This window comes from Toxorhynchites rutilus, chromosome 3, assembly GCF_029784135.1.
Source record: "Toxorhynchites rutilus septentrionalis strain SRP chromosome 3, ASM2978413v1, whole genome shotgun sequence".
In the NCBI taxonomy this organism is placed as follows: domain Eukaryota; kingdom Metazoa; phylum Arthropoda; class Insecta; order Diptera; family Culicidae; genus Toxorhynchites; species Toxorhynchites rutilus.
This window is the reverse complement of record NC_073746.1, coordinates 20,383,195-20,404,109: the sequence shown is the minus strand read 5'-3', so window position 1 is coordinate 20,404,109 and position 20,915 is coordinate 20,383,195. Positions and strand designations below refer to the sequence as shown.

General features: G+C 37.3%; 1 protein-coding gene across 4 annotated transcripts in view; it reads left to right on the top strand.

Annotated features, from left to right (window-relative positions):
- The first annotated feature begins 2,131 nt into the window (after positions 1 to 2,131).
- The window catches only part of LOC129775244 (UDP-glycosyltransferase UGT5-like), a 48,905-nt gene continuing 30,121 nt past the window's right edge, over positions 2,132 to 20,915 (top strand). Inside the window, exons 1-2 of one of the 4 annotated variants that reach the window (XM_055779722.1) lie at positions 2,159 to 2,280; positions 18,796 to 18,952. The gene's annotated coding sequence lies outside the window, so the exon portion shown is untranslated. The other 3 variants (XM_055779720.1, XM_055779721.1, XM_055779723.1) reach the window with 3 other exon arrangements.

The following is a 20,915-nucleotide window of genomic DNA, read 5'->3' as shown; positions in this document are numbered from 1 at the left end:
CCTGATCACGAACGTCACTTCACGGTGAAAACAGAAAGAAATGCATACAAACTGCATACAATTCATTTCGTTTTCACCGTGGAGTGACATTCGTGATCAAGCCCTATATCTTTCTCTTTAAATAAATACCAATAACGCCTAAAAATACACAATAGGCCGTATGAATAAAAAAGGATTTATATATTCTGCCCGTTTCCAAGTAAAGTAAACTTCCTTAGTATGTATTTACTTGAATCCGTATGAATAAAAGTTTATTTTATTAATTTCATTTTAACACATGTTCGAACTTCGAACATAGTTTTTATTTTGTAAAACATCTGTCAGTTGATTGTTTCGGTTTGTGATTTGTTCGTTTTGTTGGACAGAGAGTGCAATTACGATTATTGTTGACGACAAAAACATCGAGGTCCTTGAAGCATATATTCTGATAAACAATGGTAAGTTGAGTTTTTTTGCTGTTACTAAAAATACTATTTTACAAACTTAAATTTACTGTCAGAGTGTCGAGAAATCGATCAGCAGCGGTAAAAGCGGAATTGGGAAAACCGTTGATCAGGCAGTCTATTCCCAGAAACCGGAAGGCAGCGGCCGCGGCAGAGAGAGGGAGAACCAATCCAAGCAAGCAGAATTAGATGCTGTGTTTGTGGATGTGCTGGAGGAAAACCGCTGTCAAGGAAAAACGAATACCAGTCAGATTTTTTGTTATGTAAATGAAAGTAATAAAGAGGGAATCCGTGATCGCCAGCATAACGCAGGAAACATTTCTTTTTGACATATTTTACAATACTCCACATTTGGTTCCTCCATAGTTGTTCCTGTCTTGCTAAAAATTACCATTTCACGACTAAACCTGTACAGCTGCCTAAAATTGTCGTCATCTTACCCTCTGCGTAGTTTGTAAGTTTTGTTAATACATTTTTTCCAAATTCTGGACCGATGCTACAAACTAGTGGAAACGGAATGTTTGGCGCTTCAAAGTACATTTTAACTTGTTTAACTTTAAGCGCAAGATAGCAGCATTAAACATAAATCGAATCTGATATCAAAACGAATGAAAGTGTTTTCAAACGAGTACACTTGATAATTACGAAGTAAATACCTGATAAATGCTGTTTTATTCATACGAAATTAAGTAAATTTACATTTTCGAAAAGTAAATACTTAGTTGTTACTTCTATTCACTCCAAACGTAATAAAAACTCAATCTCACTGCTCGACTGCTCGATTCAGGTAAAGTAAAGCTGAATTTTGTCTTTATTCATATGACCTAATAGCAATATTACAGAGACACGCACAGTCTGTAAGTACACGAGTCACGAATTTGCGCGCGAGTACAGGAGTGTTAATAGCGATTGTCGCTCCGTTATTTTTTTTTCTCTATTCTAGTGATTTTCAACACATTTCGGCTGGTTCGTCACTTTTACTTCCATTTTTTGGAAGAATGTCGGGAGTGAGAATTGAGCTCGTGATCTCTGCGTGAGAGGTATGGATGTTACCACTACGCCAGATCGCCTCCACTCGCTCCGTTATTAATGTTTTGCATAAAAATGTCCTGAGTTTTGTAGATTCTTTGGAGACTTGATCATTAACACGGTGAGCCCCGATCGAGCTAGGGCACAGATAATGAACTTTTCGTCCAACCCTCATCGGTCCCTGCGGATCGACAGAGAACTTTTCTAAATATTATTTTTCAGCTTTGTTGCTGTAGTTCCCAGTGCCAACACTTTCCAAACGCGAAGTCCGCTGTCGGTCCGATGAGCCAGGCGCGAAAGAGATTTAAATTCAGTGTCAGTTCTCAGGGACAGACGTGGGGCTCAACGTGTTGCTCAGAATCGGAAGCAAAATAAATGGTTTCACGATTATGAAAACTCATCCTGGCAAAGCACAAATTTATGTACACAAATGATTACAAACGGAAAGTGCTGAGCTGGGGTCCAGTGCAAACGATGTGTGAATTGCATCTTGCGATCACCACGTGCTCTCGACTCTCTGAATTGCGCGCACTAAACTTTCCCGAAGCGATAGGCGATAATCTTGACTAAGCAACGGGATAGGCGCATGTCTCTACTAGTTCCGTGCTCGTGAGATTTTTCTCTCGATGGTTGACTAGGTGGTACCTTCGAGCGTGATCCTTATCCTCGGGTTGGTTCAGTATTCGCGCACACGTCGAGGTGTAAACAAGAAATCCAACCCAACGGTCCGCGTTACGACCGCTACGTCGGCGTTTTCAAGTTGTATAATTTCGTTTTATTTTGTGTTTCGCCAATTTTCGACAAAAAAGTTAGTATGCAATTTTGGTGTTGATGCTGCAGATATTATTTGGACTGTTTGGCACACGATAATAATAATCTTCAATCAGCTGATGTTGGTGAAAGCAAATCGCAAAACGTGCTCAGATATGCAGATTGGAAATTGATATTGTTGTTAGTAAGAGAAAAAAAAGTTTGTTTCATAACATTTCAGACAGTTTAAAAGTGGTTAAAAGGGAATTACGTAAACTGTGGAGCATTTGAGTGTGCAATAAAGATCGGTCAGCCAAGTGATACAAATGTACCAAAATCTTGATTGAATTGGCCTTCGTGAGGTGTAGCAAATCGAGACAGAAAACCCCAATTCATGAATCTGACGAAAATAGTGCAACTAGTGTCAATGTTATCGTTTGTGTTTTTAATTTAAATTCGTTTTAAATAGAAAAAAGACGGCTCCGACGCGAATGCATGGTTGTATTGCACGTCGTTTCACGAATCAGCTGGTATATCTCTGCACCGTGTATCTTATATCTTATCAGCGGAACCAGAGGATTGGCCAGTGGAAATAAATAAAAAAAAAACGAAACGTTTCTCATTAGCGGTGGACCGTTCCACACATTTCTATTTTCAAGACCGCCTGAGGAAAGTGTTAGCTTCCTGTAGTAATTACGAGGAGGGGAAGCAAAAGTTTGCGCACGGCATTATTCAATTTTATTGCACTTGGCTAAATGGCGTTGTGCAAAAAATTTTTTTGGCGTTTTCTCGCCAATTAGCCGCACTTGGCTTAGTTACAATTACTATTTCCAGTGAGAAGCTCTTTAGCAGTCTTTAGTTAAATTTTGTTGTTATGATTGATGGCGATATACGCCGAGTGCCGGCTGCGATGGAAATGAGCATAAAAAAATGTGCTGAAATCAAGCATTTTACGGCACATTTCGAAATGTTTTTAAGTTTTGTCGTGATTGATAAATGCCTAACAAGATTATCGGCATCAGCAATTGATCGTTGAATTCGTTAAGTTAATAAAAACCTATTGTTTCAAGGACTGATGACATCGTGCTGCTTTTTGAGTAATGATTTGTAGGCCAACATCGATAAGTTTGGGCATTACTGAGAGATAACACATTTATTATGTCTGCAATTTCCGTAATTGTTACGTCTATATTACTACTGGTTGCTCATAGTAAAATGGCATTTGTACATATAATAGTTGGGAAATTAAATTCCGGAATTTGGCTGCTGACCCACTACTCTAAGCTCGCACGAATTTTGAAAATACTGCAGTTGAAGAATTGTGTTTCGGTCTATGTATATAACCGCTCCCAAGCTCAAAAGTTTTATCATTCTTTTCTGTTTTATCTTCGCAGACCTGTAGCGTTTCAATTTGGAAATAATTACGACCTTTTTGAGGAACAATTTCTCATATTAACTAGGGATTCCCGTGACATGTAAGGTATATGCAAACATCAAACATAGAACGCTTCATTTAAACAAATTAATATTCGTTTGCCACTGCCATTCAAGCTTGTAAGATAAAAAGTCATGAAATGATAGAACCACTTTCAGGGATAATCCCTGCTCTGCTTCATATCCAGGCAACTGAGAAGAGCTTCTCTCGAAGCTTTTCGTAATAAACGAGCATTTCCTGGAACTCAATTGGAAAGAACTTGAGTGAGGGTGAATTTGAAACTGTTTTCAGCTGAATCACTACTCATTATTTGAACAAAAAAAAACATTCGTGAAGTACTCCATTTGCTTCAATAATTCACATAGAAATGGAGGCTCATTAGATGACTCCGAAGCCACAGCTAAAGTCTATAGGTATGCAGGGCTAATGGATGAACGAAAATCGTTCTTGCAACAATTCAAAATAAAACAGTTTGATGGTTGATTGTCTTCCTTACATTAAGGGGGTAGTACACTATGAACATCATAAGAAGTATGTGATTTTCGCGATTTTCTTCAACGAGAAAATAAATTACTATGATTAATCTGATATCACAGTTTTATTATGTATATATTACTTAACAGATTTTAAGCCAGAAATTTTTTTTTTATTTTTCAAGATAACGATGCAATAGTGTACTACTCCGTTAAACCTTGGGGTTAGGGATAGTCCATATAGATGGACCAATTGTTTTGCGAAATAGTCGATGCTGAAATAGGCAGGATGGTCCCTTTTTATAGAACATAACCATTCTCTGTTACGTTCTTTTTCCGAAGTGACTCCATGGATACTAAGAGCCCAACCGAAGCAAATTATTTGACCTCTTTTGATAGATAAAATTCGATCAACGTGTATTGCTTGTACTGATGTCTGATTAAATATACTTGATACGAAACACGACGAGCGAATACTTAGTTCTCGTTTGCTGAAACCATGTACTTACACATGTTAAATATTTCAGTCAATTTTTTTCATGTTCGATGTTTGATATTGTTTACCACTGTTGATAATTGGAGAGTGGCAAACAATGTAGTATTCGTACAAAGTTTCAACCAACTTTTATGTGTAAAAAATATCATATATTTGAACACGTTAAATCTGACTATCATTTTTTTTCAAATAATAGAGACATTTGAAGTTTCAGCATCTGTGATTAAGGCACCGATATTCAGCTCTTCGCTAACCAAAATAAAAGAGATTCGAGAGCTCACGGTCTAACGATATTCAACAAACACTAAATTGAATTCCATTCTCGATTTCCAGCAACACATCGTCTGTTGTTTGTGAGCAAAGAATTTCGGAGGTAAGCGATTTCTCCACATGCGATGTGCTAAAAATATAATTTCAAATGTATACGAATGAACGAAGACATTTATCCCCGTGTTCACCGATTGTTGGTGATATGGTTCATTTCAAGCATCGTTGCACAATCAGTTGCAATAACACACAATCAACTTTTATAAATACTTTTTTATCATGAATAAAAAAATCGAGAACTTAAAAAAAAAAATTGTTTTGTCACTAACAAAACAATAGTGCTGCAAAACTGATCCATAATTTGTTCCATAATTTGATTGATGAGTCCGAATCTGACATGGTGGCAAAACTTTTATACAAAAATTACATAGAATGATGTTATCAAAGATTAAACTAAAAAAATAAAACATATAGCTCTCGTTAATCATAATTTTGATTACCTTATCATAACAATGTATAAATTTTCCTGAAAAAATAAATTTATTTCTATAAAAATCGCTATTCTGTGAATCCTCTCTCTACTCAATAGTACAGGGATAATTTTTGAAGTTTGGAACTGTTTCTCGCACTTTTAGGATTTAATTATCTTCTGTTTTTAATAATTTGGAGACAATTCTGATGCTTGTAGAGGTATGCATTGTTCGAGAGATTTGTTATACTGTTTCTGACGCATAATTTCATTCACAACATACTCCTTTCAACATATTGAGACCCCTTTCTGCAAATTTTGTTTGGATTGTCCTGCCTGGAATTTTCAAATACATACTCATCCAAAAGTTCCAAACTACTTTTTAGTCTAACGTTCAACCGGAAATTTACTTTAAACAATTGAAATCTAATCTTAAACAAACAAAATCTAAGGATTGTGTTCGCACGATCACAGCACCGGCAACCCGGCCCACAGTGCCTTCACTGTAACCGACTTATCGAAGATTGGTTCGCTCCATCAACGGTAGGTTCGCTATCGATGATGAAGCGAACCAATGCAACAACAATAGAGCAATACATCAATTGATCATCTGCACACGGGAAAAATATATTGTTTTTGATAGAGATATTATGCAAATTTGAAATTTTGCCTTAATTTACCTTAAATCTATACTTGTAAGTAGCTTATGTGACTATGTGAATTAAATTAAGTAACTACTTATATCCTATTCTTAAACTACAGCTTACATTAAATTATATCTAGCTAAAACAGTGAATTGAACTACGAATAAGGAATTTGATCTTCGGGTAGGTTAGAAAACCATTGAAATTGGATAACCTAAATTAAAATAACTGAATTTCTACAGAACAGGATTCTAATTAAAACTAGATGCTAAAGCATACAGGATTGATCGATCGATTAATCGACGGATAAAAAAGCTGTCTAATTGTACTATAAAATGTAAGTGAATCAAGTGAATTTACCGCAACCAATATTTATGTTTCAAATAATTTTAGCTTTAAGCAATTACAAATAAAATTGCTCTAAAGAGTAGTGCTCGTTTGTTGATCGCAACAAACTTAAAGATTTTATATCGAAATGGACGTGAATCGATTGGATGGTACCCCAAATCCCCGACCAGAGCACAGCTGCGTCGCATGTGAGCGACCAGATTCAGCGGAGAACCTTGTCGCCTGCGATAAATTTAGTTCGTGGTGGCATTATACCTGCGCTGGGGTCACAGATTCGGTGGAGCACAAAGAATGGACATGCTCGGGATGTCTTCCCGTACCAACAATAGCAACATCGGTACGATCACTCACGTCAGAGCGAATCTCCAGGTGAAGCGACTAGCGGAAAAGCAAGAAATAGAACGGAAGCAACTTGAATTGGAGAAGAAGCAACTGGAACTTCAGAAGAAGCACACGCAGGAGAAATTCGATCTGGAAGAGTCGTTAGCGGAAGAAGAAGACATCCGAAGTGTAAGAAGCCGCGTGAACGAGATTGAGTCTCGAAAGAAGCAGGTCTCTGCATGGGTTGATCAGCACGCACCCGCAAACACCTACTAGTCGTACCATCCTCCGATCCTGTAGCAGCGCTTACTGGAATTTCACAGCCCACGCTGTCGTGTAACAACAATCGTGCAAATTTCCAGCAAACAGACAACGCAGTGTCATTTGATCCTGGCATGATGTCAGGGCTTCAATTGCTACAACAACAGCTGGAACAGTGTAAGCAGCAGTCAGAACCGACACTTGAGCAGATCAAGATGTTTGAGACGCAACTGCAAAGTTTTCGAATACAGTTACAAGAGCGAAAACAATCCACTCCACTCTCACACCCTACTCTGACTACATCTAAGGGTGCTATTCCGAAGACAAATCACTTCGTTGATCGAAATACCTGCGACAGGGTCCCTCCCACTACAACCGTACCAATGATGGTACCATCGGAACAATATCCTATCAGTAAACCGGTCCCAACCGAGCAGCCGCGTATCAGTCATGCGCGCTCGAATCCTCCACCTGTGCCGGTCCCAATCGAGCAGCAGCGTACTCATCAAGCGCGCTCGTCAATCCAACTCGCGTCATTTTCTAACGAACAGCCACGTTCTCATAACGTGTCATCGAGTTTCTTCCCACATGTAACGGTTTCACGTGAGCAGCCGTTAGCGCACAAGACGCCCGTGAATATTCGGGATACTTCTGCGAGTGCACCGCTACCATTCGAGCAGCCGCCCAACTATCCTGCGCACTCGAATCGAGCTGCTGCGCCAGCAAACGAAGTGCTTCATCGACCATCCCCGGAACAATTAGTTGCAAGACAGGTTATGCCACGTGATCTACCCGAGTTCACGGGCGATCCAGAGGAGTGACCGATATTCTTCAGTAGTTTTAGTAACTCCACAGCCGCTTGCGGGTTTAGCAACGTAGAAAACCTGGCTCGTTTGCAACGTTGCCTGAAAGGTAGCGCTCTAAAATCAGTACGATATTACCTTCTGTCGCCTGATTCTGTTCCGGAAGTGATAAATACACTCCGAACCTTTTATGGTCGGCCCGAGATTATTATAAATAAATTAATTCGAACCGTGCGTGAAACACCTGCTCCCAAATCTGAGAGGCTTGACTCGTTGATAGATTTTGGGATGTCCGTCAGAAACTTGACACAACATCTTATTGCAGCAGGACAGCAAGCGCATCTGGTGAACCCAGCGCTGCTCCAAGAACTGGTTGAAAAATTACCAGCCAACGTAAAGCTACAGTGGGCGCAGCATCTTTCATTCATTCCTCATGCGAGTTTGCAAAACTTCAGCAACTTCATGTCAGCGATCGTCGAATCGGTCAGCAAAGTCATCGTTATTACTGGCGGGGAATACTCAGCGAAGCATGAGAAATCTCGAATCAAAGACAAAAGTTTTGTCCATGCCCACGTCGAAAACTCAGCATCAGATAGTGCCGCGAAAGAAAGAGCGGATCAGGGTAAAGTTTGCTTGTTCTGTGGGAAAGCTGGTCATCGATTGAAAGATTGTACGAAATTCCAACCGGTGGACCGGTGGACGATCGATGGAAAAGTATCCAGTCGCTGAAGGTTTGTCGAACTTGTCTCAATCCGCACGGACGGCGAACATGTCGCAATTCGAGTCAATGTGGGATCGACGGTTGTCAATATCGGCATCATGGATTGCTACACAACAAAGTGGAAACAGTGGCCAAGAAGACTCCGGGAACCTCTCGTGTAGAAGATCACGCACATCACCATCACGAACAATCCATTCTCTTTCGCATTATTCCCATAACGATTCATGGAAATTCAAAGTCTGTCACAGCGTTTGCCTTCTTGGACGAAGGTTCCTCTGCAACGCTTGCCGAGCGTAGCTTGGTTGAAGAACTTGGGGTGGAAGGTCCCAACGTCCCGCTTTGCCTTAAATGGACCGCTAACATGATGAGAACCGAAGATGAGTCACAGATAGTTTCGCTTGAGGTGTCCGAAATAGATCGAAACAATCGATTCCACCTGGTGAACGTACGCACAGTGGAAAGTTTGAATTTACCATCGCAAACGCTGTGCTTCGAGAAGGTTCTAGAGGATCATCCGCACCTGAAAGGACTTCCGGTTCGTAGCTACGAGAATGCAACACCAAAACTACTAATCGGACTCCGAAACCTGCAATTGGCGGTGCCGTTGAAAATCAAAAAAGGTGAAAGCGGAATCATAGCGACCAAAACTCGCCTATGTGTCTATGGTAGTCTGAATGCCAAGACAACGAAGCAAGACTACGAAGAACTTAACTAACATTAATTAAATTAAAAATTTTGAAGGTCCACAACTTGACCTTTTTTGATAGTTCGCAAAGATGTTTGCAATGAACAGGTGTAAATATTTCATGGCAACAAAGTAAATTAAAATTTGTTTGATAAATGAAAAACATCAAGCATTATTTAAACAAAAATTCTTGCGTTCTGATTGGATTGGAACAATCTGTGCTTCTCCAAATCGTTCCGTCGAAAACGAGCACGCAACGTAGCGGTGATGTGCAATTCGAAGAAGGGAAACGTTTGCATTATGAATCACGCCCTCATTTCAGTACCACTCTAGCCAGCGAGCAGTCAACGGCCTTTGTTTGGACATTCTAGCGTTTTCAAATTGAAAAATGGTGACAAAGCATCGACCTTTCTCAGGGTTACAAACAATTTCGTTAAAAGTGGTACCTATAAAAATGTGGCATTTTTAGTACCACTTTTTTCATCATATTTCTCACACTAGACGGCGAAACTGCAACAAAAGCAGAGCAAAAAGGCGATATTCTGAAGAATCTAGTTCTGGAGAATACGGCGGGTGCGAGAAAGTTTCCCAGTGAAGGGGTTTTATTGTGTACTTCACGGCTTTAACGGTGTGCGCGGGGCGTTGCATTATCCTGGTTCACACACAGGGCATCGTCGTGCAGTATCACCCTGATGTCGTCTATAAACGACGCTCGTAGCGAAAGGGTTAAAGAATGCGGAGATTTTTATCGCTCCGAACGCAAGTCTGTGGATGTATTCAGAAACGAAGGATTTGGGAATTCGCACGGAAGCAGACAAACATCTGGCGAAAATTAGAAGGGGGGTTCTTCTTCTTCAAAGTTTGACACATTCACATTCACAATTTTTGCGCAACCTTTGGTAAACCGACAGTCATTATACTCACTCTAAAGATACATATGCGAGTATACAAGTGGTCAAACGCAAAACATTTCGAAATTCAGTAATTAGTGAAAACGTTATGTTTTCATTTGTTCTTGTTCTGGTGAATGAATCTTGGTTCTCTGAATGAATTACTACCAGTAAGCATGATATAAACATCTTCTGACTCTACAGTTAATGATTTTGAGTAGTGTTTGTTTGTATGCCAAAAACAACTGACCCAAAATTGGCCAACGATAAGATTCGGCAATTCATACAGTAAACGGACCTTGCGTGACAGATACTGTTCTACTATCTCTAACCAAACAGTTTCGACAAAAACACTTATTATTTTTCTAAGATTTCAGAGTAATTTAAGTTTTTAATCTAGCATACATGGCAGAATGCAAGCGAAACAAACGTGGTGTTTGCAGAAAGAACGCAAGTCATCAACACAAATAGGATCCAGATTTGCGCTTTACGATCGGGTTGTGGAATTCCCAGTGTTTTTAATCTTCCGGGAATTGTTTTGATGCGTCTATTACAAACTAATTCAATGGAACCTTCAACCATCTTTATGCATCAATATTTGTTATTTTATTTCAATTATTTTCTGAAGTCCAATCCCCTTTGGAGTCATCATTGACTTAACGGCATTGTATTTAAATATATTTCTATTACGGGCTTATCAATCAGAGTTGCAAATTGTGATTCAGATTTTTTTAATTCGTATCTAGCTTTGAAAAAGGCAATTAGAGAATATAAACAACCTCGAATATAAAGAGAATATAAATGACCTCGAAAAAGCCAACTGAAAATTGTTAAATTTACTCTTAGCAAAAAGCTGTTGAGTAGTCGCTTACCCAGACGAGACTCATTGTTATGGAAGAATGTGTAGATATCTACCGCTCCGAACGCAGGTCTGAGGATGTGTTCTGAAACGAAGGATTTGGGAGCTGGAAATTCGCACGGAAGCAGAGTAACAACTGGCGAAAACTGTACTTTTTCTCCAAAAAATCTGTACCAAAAATCTGTACCGTTGGAATTATTCATTGTAGAGAATATGAAAATATGAAAAAAAAAATACTTATTTGTTTACTAGAAAACATATGTACTTGCTTACTTTATATCTAGATTTACTAATTACAAATACTAGTACTTACGTATTAACGCCGCCGGCAATTTTTATTATGAATTTATTTTTCCGTAACGAAATTTATTCTGAGGTCAATGTAAGGGAAGCGAAGTCACCATCTAACGAGGAGACGGTCCCAAACCAAATTACGCAATCCGAGTCAAATTCAATGTACATTAACATTTGTTAGCCTCGAATCACTCGTGTGTTTGATGATTATATATAGGGTAAATGATCTTGGTTTGTCCGATTTGGGGTGTTTTTACGTAACTAGTAAATGCAAATCGATTTTTCTTCATGGAAATCACATATAATCGACACGAGTTTGGGTTTGTTGAAAAGCTCCAAGTCTCTAGTTGCTAATACTACCATTTTTTCCTCAAAGAGAAATTATGATCATTGTTTTACCACCTCAGATCATGGTTTGTCCAAAAATTTATCATGGTTTGTCCGGTTTTATAAATCACCATTTTTGAATGAAAACATTCGAATTCTCTAGGAGATGTTGCATTTATCGTTGCTTGAGTTTACTGTCATCATATTGATCCATTCATAATTTAGGGTTTCTTCAGAATATTGCCTTTTCTTGGGCATTTTAAAAGTGTTCACCTCAACACACTCAACACAGAGCAACTTTATTTCTGATATGCACGAAGGACACAATAAACAAACTGCAGCGCGCCGAGCGGTTGCCATAGAAATCATGTGAACAAAACAACATTATTGAATTGGACAACTCATGATCAGAATTTAGTTCATCAAAATGCTTTAAACCAGCTAAACCATTAAGCTATGTAAATCTGATACAAATGTTGCACACCATTGCATGATGTTTACAATATTTGTAAGTGTTACAATCCAGAAAAGGTCTGAATACGTGCCATAATCATCTGGTGATCGATCAAAAGTTTGCTCGAATGAGGGCGCATTGTGATGCGCCCTCATTCGTATACTATAAAGTGTAAATAATGAAAAAGACAATTTTATTTATGTTTTGAAACACTCGAATACCTTATTTGACACAGAAGCGCTGAATTAGAGCATTCAAAAAAGTTTACCTTAGTCTTTCTAAATTTGTACGCAATAAAATTTTCGAGAGAAATTCCACACGCGTAAAAAATCTGTACCAATGTGTACGTTTTGATGAAAATCTGTAATCTGTACCGTACTGAATCTGTACCGAAAATAACGAAAAAATCTGTACCTTTCCAGCTAAATGTCGAATTAGATGTGGATCCCTGTATAATTTGGAGACAATTCTGATGCCTGTAGAGTTATGTATTGTTCGAAAAATTTCTTATATTAATCCATATGCATGATTCCATTTTGGAAATTTCGAATAATTTGACATACAGTATAATATTTCCCCTGTAACCAGCGCGAGGAATTCTTTATTAGGTAGCTGTAGTCCGATGTGGGCTAAGTTCCATCGCCTTCTACCAGTGAATACTCATAAACAGAGCTATTCATATCATGTTTTGTGGATATGATCCTTTTTCTGACTTGGATTTTTAACTTTGGATATGTTTTGGATTTAAAATTTCATACAAAAATATATCAACCTTCGAGAATTTCTTGTTTTCTTGGCGGGACGCAGATCCATTGAGTATTTGTCGGTCAAAATGAGGGCGTATCCATACATCATAGCAATTTACGTAACCAAACAAACTTACCCAGAACACAACGGATTTTCTCATCAGCGCCCAATATGGTCATCATCAGCGATGGCACGAACTTTCCGGACAACTCAATAAAAAGCGATCAATACAAAACAATTGAATAAAAGCTTCAACTCAACTTGGATCAAATGGACGAATCTGCATGAAATTGCTCTATTCTACTTCTTATGTTGTAAGGTCATAATTGAGAATAAGACAGTTTACGGCTTTGATCAATCACGAGCTTTGTGTTTTTTAATGCATAAAAAGCATACTTTATTGTTACAATGACCTTTAGGCAATTCAATGCTTGCAATGATTAACACGCCCCTTACCGCTGTTTGGTAGCACAAAATGTTGTGACTCGTGTAACGTTTAATGTAATCCACCATGAAATTAAACATACAATCGTTTTCTGCTTAATTTCTTCAATCGTTTAAATGCTAGTAACATCGAATGCTCTGTTTAAGTGTAACTTCTATGGCCTACCTCAGACAAGCCATTTTCTGATTTGCAGCCTTCATTTGGCAATACACGACTGTCTGAACAGTTAGCTCAGCTGTTTTCTTCGCCGCATTCAGTTGCACTATTCTAGTGTTGCGGCGTGAAAAAAAATGACACAAACTGCCATAAACTCGCAGGTACAAACTCAAATTGAACATAGAAGGAAAAGGTCAATTAACATGTATGTGCCGTTACGCGTATAGTTGTATCACTTGCGGAGATTAATGCACGGCGTGAAGGGTAGCGATTATCTTCCGGTTTTGGGGCGTTCATGATTTGCCTATCCATCATCGACACCTGCAGGTTACCCGGCCTAATCACATTCCATTTTTTTTCTACTAACAATTGTTTTAACTTCCAGTCATTGGACTCGACACAACTGGGGCACATTGCATTCACCATTATAAACATTAGCTCTTGGGTTAATGCTGCGCTCGTGCATTCATCGCTATTGATCGCCACATGTTCATTAGTTAATGGTGTCGCTGGAGGGATGCATTCGATGCATTGGATCTACGATGTGAGTGGCCAATCAAGGCTGTTCCGAGCAATTGTTGTGGAGTTGAAAGTACTACCATACAAAGGTTTTGCGCGAGTGGTGACGGCTCTTTCTTTTGGAGGTCTACAAGTTTGCCGGCGCGCGGCAAATACAATTCGTTTCATTTAACAGGAGTGTTTTGCAAATCTTTTTTTTTTTGGTTGTTGACATTATTTTATTGCGGGTTTGAAAACCTACTGTCAGGGGTTATGGCCAAACAGTGGTGCCACTGAAAAGCTAAACCACTTTCGTCTGTTTCAAAGTTTGACACGTCTTTCGCAAGAAGGAGGGTTCGTGTAATTCACAATATTTGCGCAACCTTTGGTAAACTGACAGTCATTATACTCTGAAATAACAAATACGAATTTACAAGTGGCTAAACGCTAACCTTTTCGGAATTTAGTAATTAGTGAAAACCTTACGTTTTCAATTGTTCTTGTTCTGGTGCAATGTTTTCTGAATGAATTGCTACCAGTAAGCATGATATGCCCATCTTCTAACTCTACATTTAATGTTTTTCAGTAATGAATTGACCCGAAATTGGTTAACGATAAGATTCGGCAAGTCATGCAGCAAACGAACCTTGCGTGACGGATACTGTGGTACTATTCCTAATCAAACGCTTCGCTTACAGTTTCGGCAAAAACATTTATTATCTTTTCGAAGATTTCAGGGTAATTGAGGTTTTCAATTCGGCATGCATGGCTGAATGCACGCGAAATAAACGTGATGTTTGCATTAGAATAAGAACGCAAGTCATCAACATAAATAGGATCTCCAGATTGGCGCTTTTCGATTGGGTTGTGGAATTCCCAGTGTTTTGGATCTTCCGGGAATTGTTTTGATGCGTCTATCGCAAACTAATTCAATGGAACCTCAAACCATCTACATGCATCAATATTTGTTATTTTAGTTTTAATTATTTTCTAAACTACAATCTCCTTTGAAGTCATCATTGACTTAACGGTATTGTATTGAAATATATTCCTATCACGGACTAATTAATTAGAGTCGCAAATTGTGGTCACGCATCAATTCGCGATGTTTTCATTAGCAATTAACATCATGATAGCTATGATACTAATTATACTTTGAATTAAGCTTATTTTATCGGGAGAAAGATCTTCATTTATATTCAGCGTAAGAATATGTTCGTAAGAATGACTGAACAAAAAATTCTATGTTAATCATTTTACATATGATTAGTACTCTTTGTTGATGTTCACACGGAATGTTTTCCTGGGTCCAAATCGATCGGCTCGATGGAAACGAGCGTTGCATTTCGATAAGATACCGTTGCCTCACGTTCAACATTAAGCGTAAACTCTGGTGATGACAATAAGATAAAATGATACAGCGGCGTAAATTATATGCGAAGATATGTTGTGAATATTCACAATGGCTATACATGGTTTCTAAAGACTGTAATTTCGTTGACAATTCTGAGTGGATGGAAAAACTGCACTGCGATCAATCAAAAAAATTGATTCAATTGTTGCATCATCTGTTAATTTTTTTTTGTATGCTACACCGGTTGGTAATGTACTCCAAGCGGTACGTGATTATAGGTTGCACTAGAAGACAATCGCCAACGGCGTTAGTGCTAATTACACAACTCATGTGGCGATGCGCTATTCTGAGTGTCCAATAAAATTAGCTTAACCCTTTATAAGGCTGTGCAACTATATTGACACCCAGGAAACATATTTTTTCGCTGCAATTGAAATATTATTTCAATATTTTGCTCAATCAACGACTTCTAAAGGTATCTGGGAATACTTCAATTTCATTATGGCTGCTAAAAATTGTGACATGTCCCACTGTGCGTTCGGGTGGTTCAAAACTCTGTCCCCTTCTACGGTGCTTAACATCTATATATTGACGGTACATAGAGGGAGAACACACGGATATTTCTACGAATAAAGCTAGCTAGAATATTTGAAAACAAACATATACTGAAAGAAAATAAAATTTAAAATTATTATAAAGACATTTAAAATGAATAAAAGAAGGAAGATAGATTTAAATGACGGCACAGGGCTAACACCACACAAACCAGAATGTATAAAAAGCCAAGACAACACTACACGACACAATTCACATCACAACAGTTGGCAAGATTGTATCAGAGGCGGTGTAACCCGACCCGAATGTGACCTGGCGGGTTTGAGAGAGTTCCGCCATACTCGAGGCGGACTTTTTATCTAAACCATCGGACAAAGACGCACCAACTTGAAGACGTTATACGATACAGTCGAGACAGTTCGCGGAAAAGGGTAACATTGAATCCCAGAATATTGAAGTGGAGATTCCCTTCCGTTCCTTCCGAACAATCCATCGTAAACCAGAAGGAACACGTGTGTTTTCCCTATTGTACCAACCTCTTTCGGGTTAACCTAGTATAGGCTGTGATTGAGCCGACCCTGGGAAGGATCAGAGAGTCCATTGGGGCTGCTAGGACGGAACAGAGCCGTGTTACAAAATGTACGATTTTAATTTGGAAGTCATTTTTATGTAGAAAAAAGGCGACTTTAGAGCGCCGGCAGAAAATTTTGTTTAAATTCGTTGAAAATGCAACAAGTTGATAATTTTTTCACTGGAAACGTTCTATTTAGAATCTACTGTGTAAAATCATGCAGTTTAAAAAAAAATCAATTTTTTTTCTTTGTAAGTCTAACAGTAAACATTTTTTCTTGCTGCACTAGAAATATTGTTTTGATTTTTGCATAAACAAAGGCGCAATAAACTGAGATTATAAGACAGCGTCAAATTGTGTTTTTGGAGTAGACGGGCAGGGACAACTTTATTTCCACCAGTTTTTTTTTAAACAAAGGTAAATACCGTTCTGAATCATATTTCGGACGCTTAAGGCATATGATGCAGAAAACAGATGTAAACTTAATGCACAGGTATTATTTGGTTGATATTTTCAATAAATTAGTTTAATATACATTTAAGCTTTCTACTTTGGTACCTATTTGTTTAAAAACATAAAGAAATCATCGAATAAAATGCGTTTCAAATGAAGCGAATAAAAATCAAACTTCGGACACTTAATCAAATTTCGGACAGATTGAATTTAAATTTCGGACACTTTATTTTGTAATTTTTTGGACGAAAATTACATTACTTGATTATATTTTATAATCAACTGCGAAACACTTACCATGCAATCACAGTAAACTGTTAACGGTGATGAAAACTGATGAAACACGGGAGAAATTTTAATGTTTATGAACGGGTAAATCCTTCGTTCTCACGCTAAGCAAACGTCAAACACAATCGATAATGAGTAGTGTTGTCAGATTTTTGCCTTTGCCGATTATGTTAAAATTCAAATGTAGTTCTCATATGAAATGATAGTGAAACCAAGGGATTACTCTAAAGAAGCAATTGTGATATTGATTTCATAGTTATGTTATGTGCATCAAGCATTTCAAGATATTAGAACAAAGTATCCGAAATATGATGTTGTCCGAAATATGATTCAGAACGGTATGTGTTCTTCCTCATGTAAGCATCATGTTCGCTGAAGTTGGAGACGATTCGTTGCCTGGTTTCCACGGCCTATTGGCTTATAAAGGGTTAAATGACTTCATGAGAATACAGTCGGTGTGGATGATAGTGTCTCTTTCAAATAGCTTTTTAATATGGCTCGAATATGATCTGAGTGACACTGCACAATGGTCCAGGAGATGCATTCAAGTGGAAATTAGCATTTAGAGCTCGACGGTTATTCTCTAGACAAAAACTATCTTTGACAAAGTTGTTACATATGATAGAGCGCTCATTTTCATGTTATCAAAAATAGGGTGAACAAAATTGTCGATGATATGAAGAATCTAACTTTCTTATCTTTATAGATAGAGGTGAACATAGTTCGACATTGTTGTAGTCCCAGTTAAATGAGACATCTTTGAAGAATACATTTTCTTTCTATCTCTTAAAATAATCAATATAGCACCTTTTTCTAAGTTGCGTTAGGGTCACCATGAAAAAACTGCTTTTTGATATTTCAAATTCTACATACAAACCGTCTTCGAAAGATTTTTAGAACATACTAATACAAACATTTTGCGACACAGAACTTGTCGATATCTCAACTCCATTCAATGTTATTGAAATTCTTCCCAAAAAAATACTCTCTCTTCAATTGCTTGCCATTCTTTCTGGGGTAAACATAAAAAAAAATTTTGTTGACGGAATTTGAAATAACAAATTTCACTCTATATAATATGTGATTTTCGAAGATATGTTATTTTTTGAATTTGAGTAAATTAAAATTGAAATCATGAGTTTTTCGATGAAAACCCGTCAATAACTTTGAGCAGGATTGTAATGATAAGCTCTAAAAGTCGTACAAAGAGAATTTTGATGTAGAATTTTAAATATAAAAGTTAGAGTAAAAAACCGTTTTGTTCATGGTTACTCTAATGCAATTTAGTTAAAACACAGCTTTGTGGCATATATTTATTCTTCAGACAAAAACTGTCTTCGACAAAGTTGTTACATATAATAGAGCGCTCATTTTTATGTTATCAAATATAGGGTGACCAAAACTGTCGATGAAACAAAAAATCTAACTTTCTTATTTTTATAGACAAAGATAAACATAGTTCGACAATGTTATAGTCCCAGTTATTTTAAACAACTTTGTAGAACAAACCTTTTTTCTAACTTTTAATATAATCGATTTAGCGCCTTTTTCCTAAGTTGCATTAGGGTGACCATGAAAAAACGTTTTTTTTTGCTTTAACCCTTCCGTCGCCCCGTCACCCAGATATGGGTGACACTTTCGTCGTTCAAATTGAATAGGATTTTTAAACGGAATTGGATAGAACAGGCACTTAAATGTAACTATAAGATCATAACAATATTATTATAATGTTTATACTATACTTTTTATCAATTTACAGTATGGATGGTTTGTACTGCAGTGCTGTTTCGACGCCATCTTTGCTTTGACTAAATTCAAACTAGCAAAACCAAACACGCCTACTGTTTCTAGGGAGCCCAAAGAACAATTTTCTTGGAGAAAGGAAATTTCACGCTCTTTATTTGAGTTACTGAAAGGTATTGAAAAGATTCTAATTTTTTATTTAACACCCGTTAATATGAATTTGGCATGTGTTATTGTTGTTAATTTGTCTTCAAAATAAAAAAAATATTGTTAAATGTAAGTGTTGTCATGTAAAAGTTGTCTAAGTTTGAGCTTCATTTAATCATTTATCCGCAAGTCTCCGCAAAAACTCAAAAACGTCGCTTTGGGCACTGACAGTGCTACGCCTTACTCCAACGGGGGGAAATGTGACTTTTTCACCAACAAAATATAATCAAAAAAAAAAAAAAAATATATATATATATATATATATAAATATATATATATATATATATATATAAATATATATATATATATATATATATATATATATATATATATATATATATATATATATATATATATATATATATATATATATATATATATATATATATATATATATATGGCGAATGTCGTACAGTTGACTGAAATTTTAAGTTGACTATGCATGGATTTGAAAAGCATGTATTTCAGCATCGGAACGTAGTTCAATTTCTTTGAAAATAAGTAATTATATTGATTGATGTATAAACAACCAATATTTGAATCGTATTGAAAATGTGAAAAACACCATTTGCAGGAAGTTTTATTTTTCTCAGAATAAAAGTACAGCTGAGAATCATCGAAGCTTACAAAGAATCTGTTCTATCGGTAAGCATGTGTAAAATGTTTCAGGAACAATGATCATGATTTGGATGATAAAGGACACGGAAAGCCACAGAAAAAAAAATTATGTGAACTCCATGTATTGCCTGAAAGATGAACCAACAGTAGGTTTTAAGGTTCAAAATAAATGCCTCCATAAAGTCATACTTGTACAACTAATAGGAATGTCAAAGTTATTTGCGATTCGGTATATGTATCTGCTCTACTGGCGAAGTTGATGCCATTCCAACCTTCCTTCAAACGCTTTAAGGACATTCAGGTGATACATTATCTTTCGCTTGACCAGTTTAGCTTGATATATAGGATTTTATAGATCTATGCTCCGCGGAGCTTAGAATTTTCCTCTTCAGGGATGGCTTTCCCATTCATAAAAAACCTCCGTGATCGGTGAAAGGTACCGGGTTCCGATTGTAAAATACACTGCCCCGTGAAGCAAAGATAACATTAAACCTCAGAATATTTCGAAATATTTGTAAAGAGTTTTTAAAGAATGATTTGGAATTGTGACCTGTTCGATAATCAGTGTTATTTTGTAAATTGACGAAATAATGACGGATAGATTTTTACTTTTGTGTTTTTTTTTGCGCAAGTGCTTTGTTTTATTTTTGCCTGACTAAGTTTACTTTTAGTTATTAGTTCATTTGAAATTATTGTGAAGTCTACAGAGCATCGAGCGCGTTGACAGGCATAAAAAATGGAGATTGAAAGAATGTAAAGGAAATTTAATTTGCAAGAGTAATGCACTTCATTTCGAAGGGTCCAATGTGGAAACTGGAATGAAGCTGGGGATACTCCTGAACTCTTCTGTTCAGTAGAAGGTTACAACGAGCTTTTTCAAGGTTGTGGCAGATCTGATTGCGAGTTCCAGTATACATGTTTGTACCCCGATTATGAAGGGCCTGAAAGGGGGCTTCATCAGCTTGTAACTATTCTAGTTATGAGTATTTTCTACTCCATTTATTTGTTTTTTGTTTTTGTAAGATAGATGAACAAATAAGTGTATAATGGATGTAAAAGTATTCTTTGTTTTATTTTTCCAAAGCTCGCAAAAACATCAGTAATTCGTGACTCTAGACTAGAATACCCCCTTAAGAGGGCACAATTGCTGACTTGAAGTCGTAATGATCATGGAGACTTGATTCTTGTTTTACTAGGTAGCTATCGAGCGGAATCGAGCTAGGTTAGAGCGGAATCCAAATTGACGTTCGTTTAAGAGGATCTTCTTCCAAATACCTCGGGTAGCCCTCTATCGACCATCGTTTCCATAAT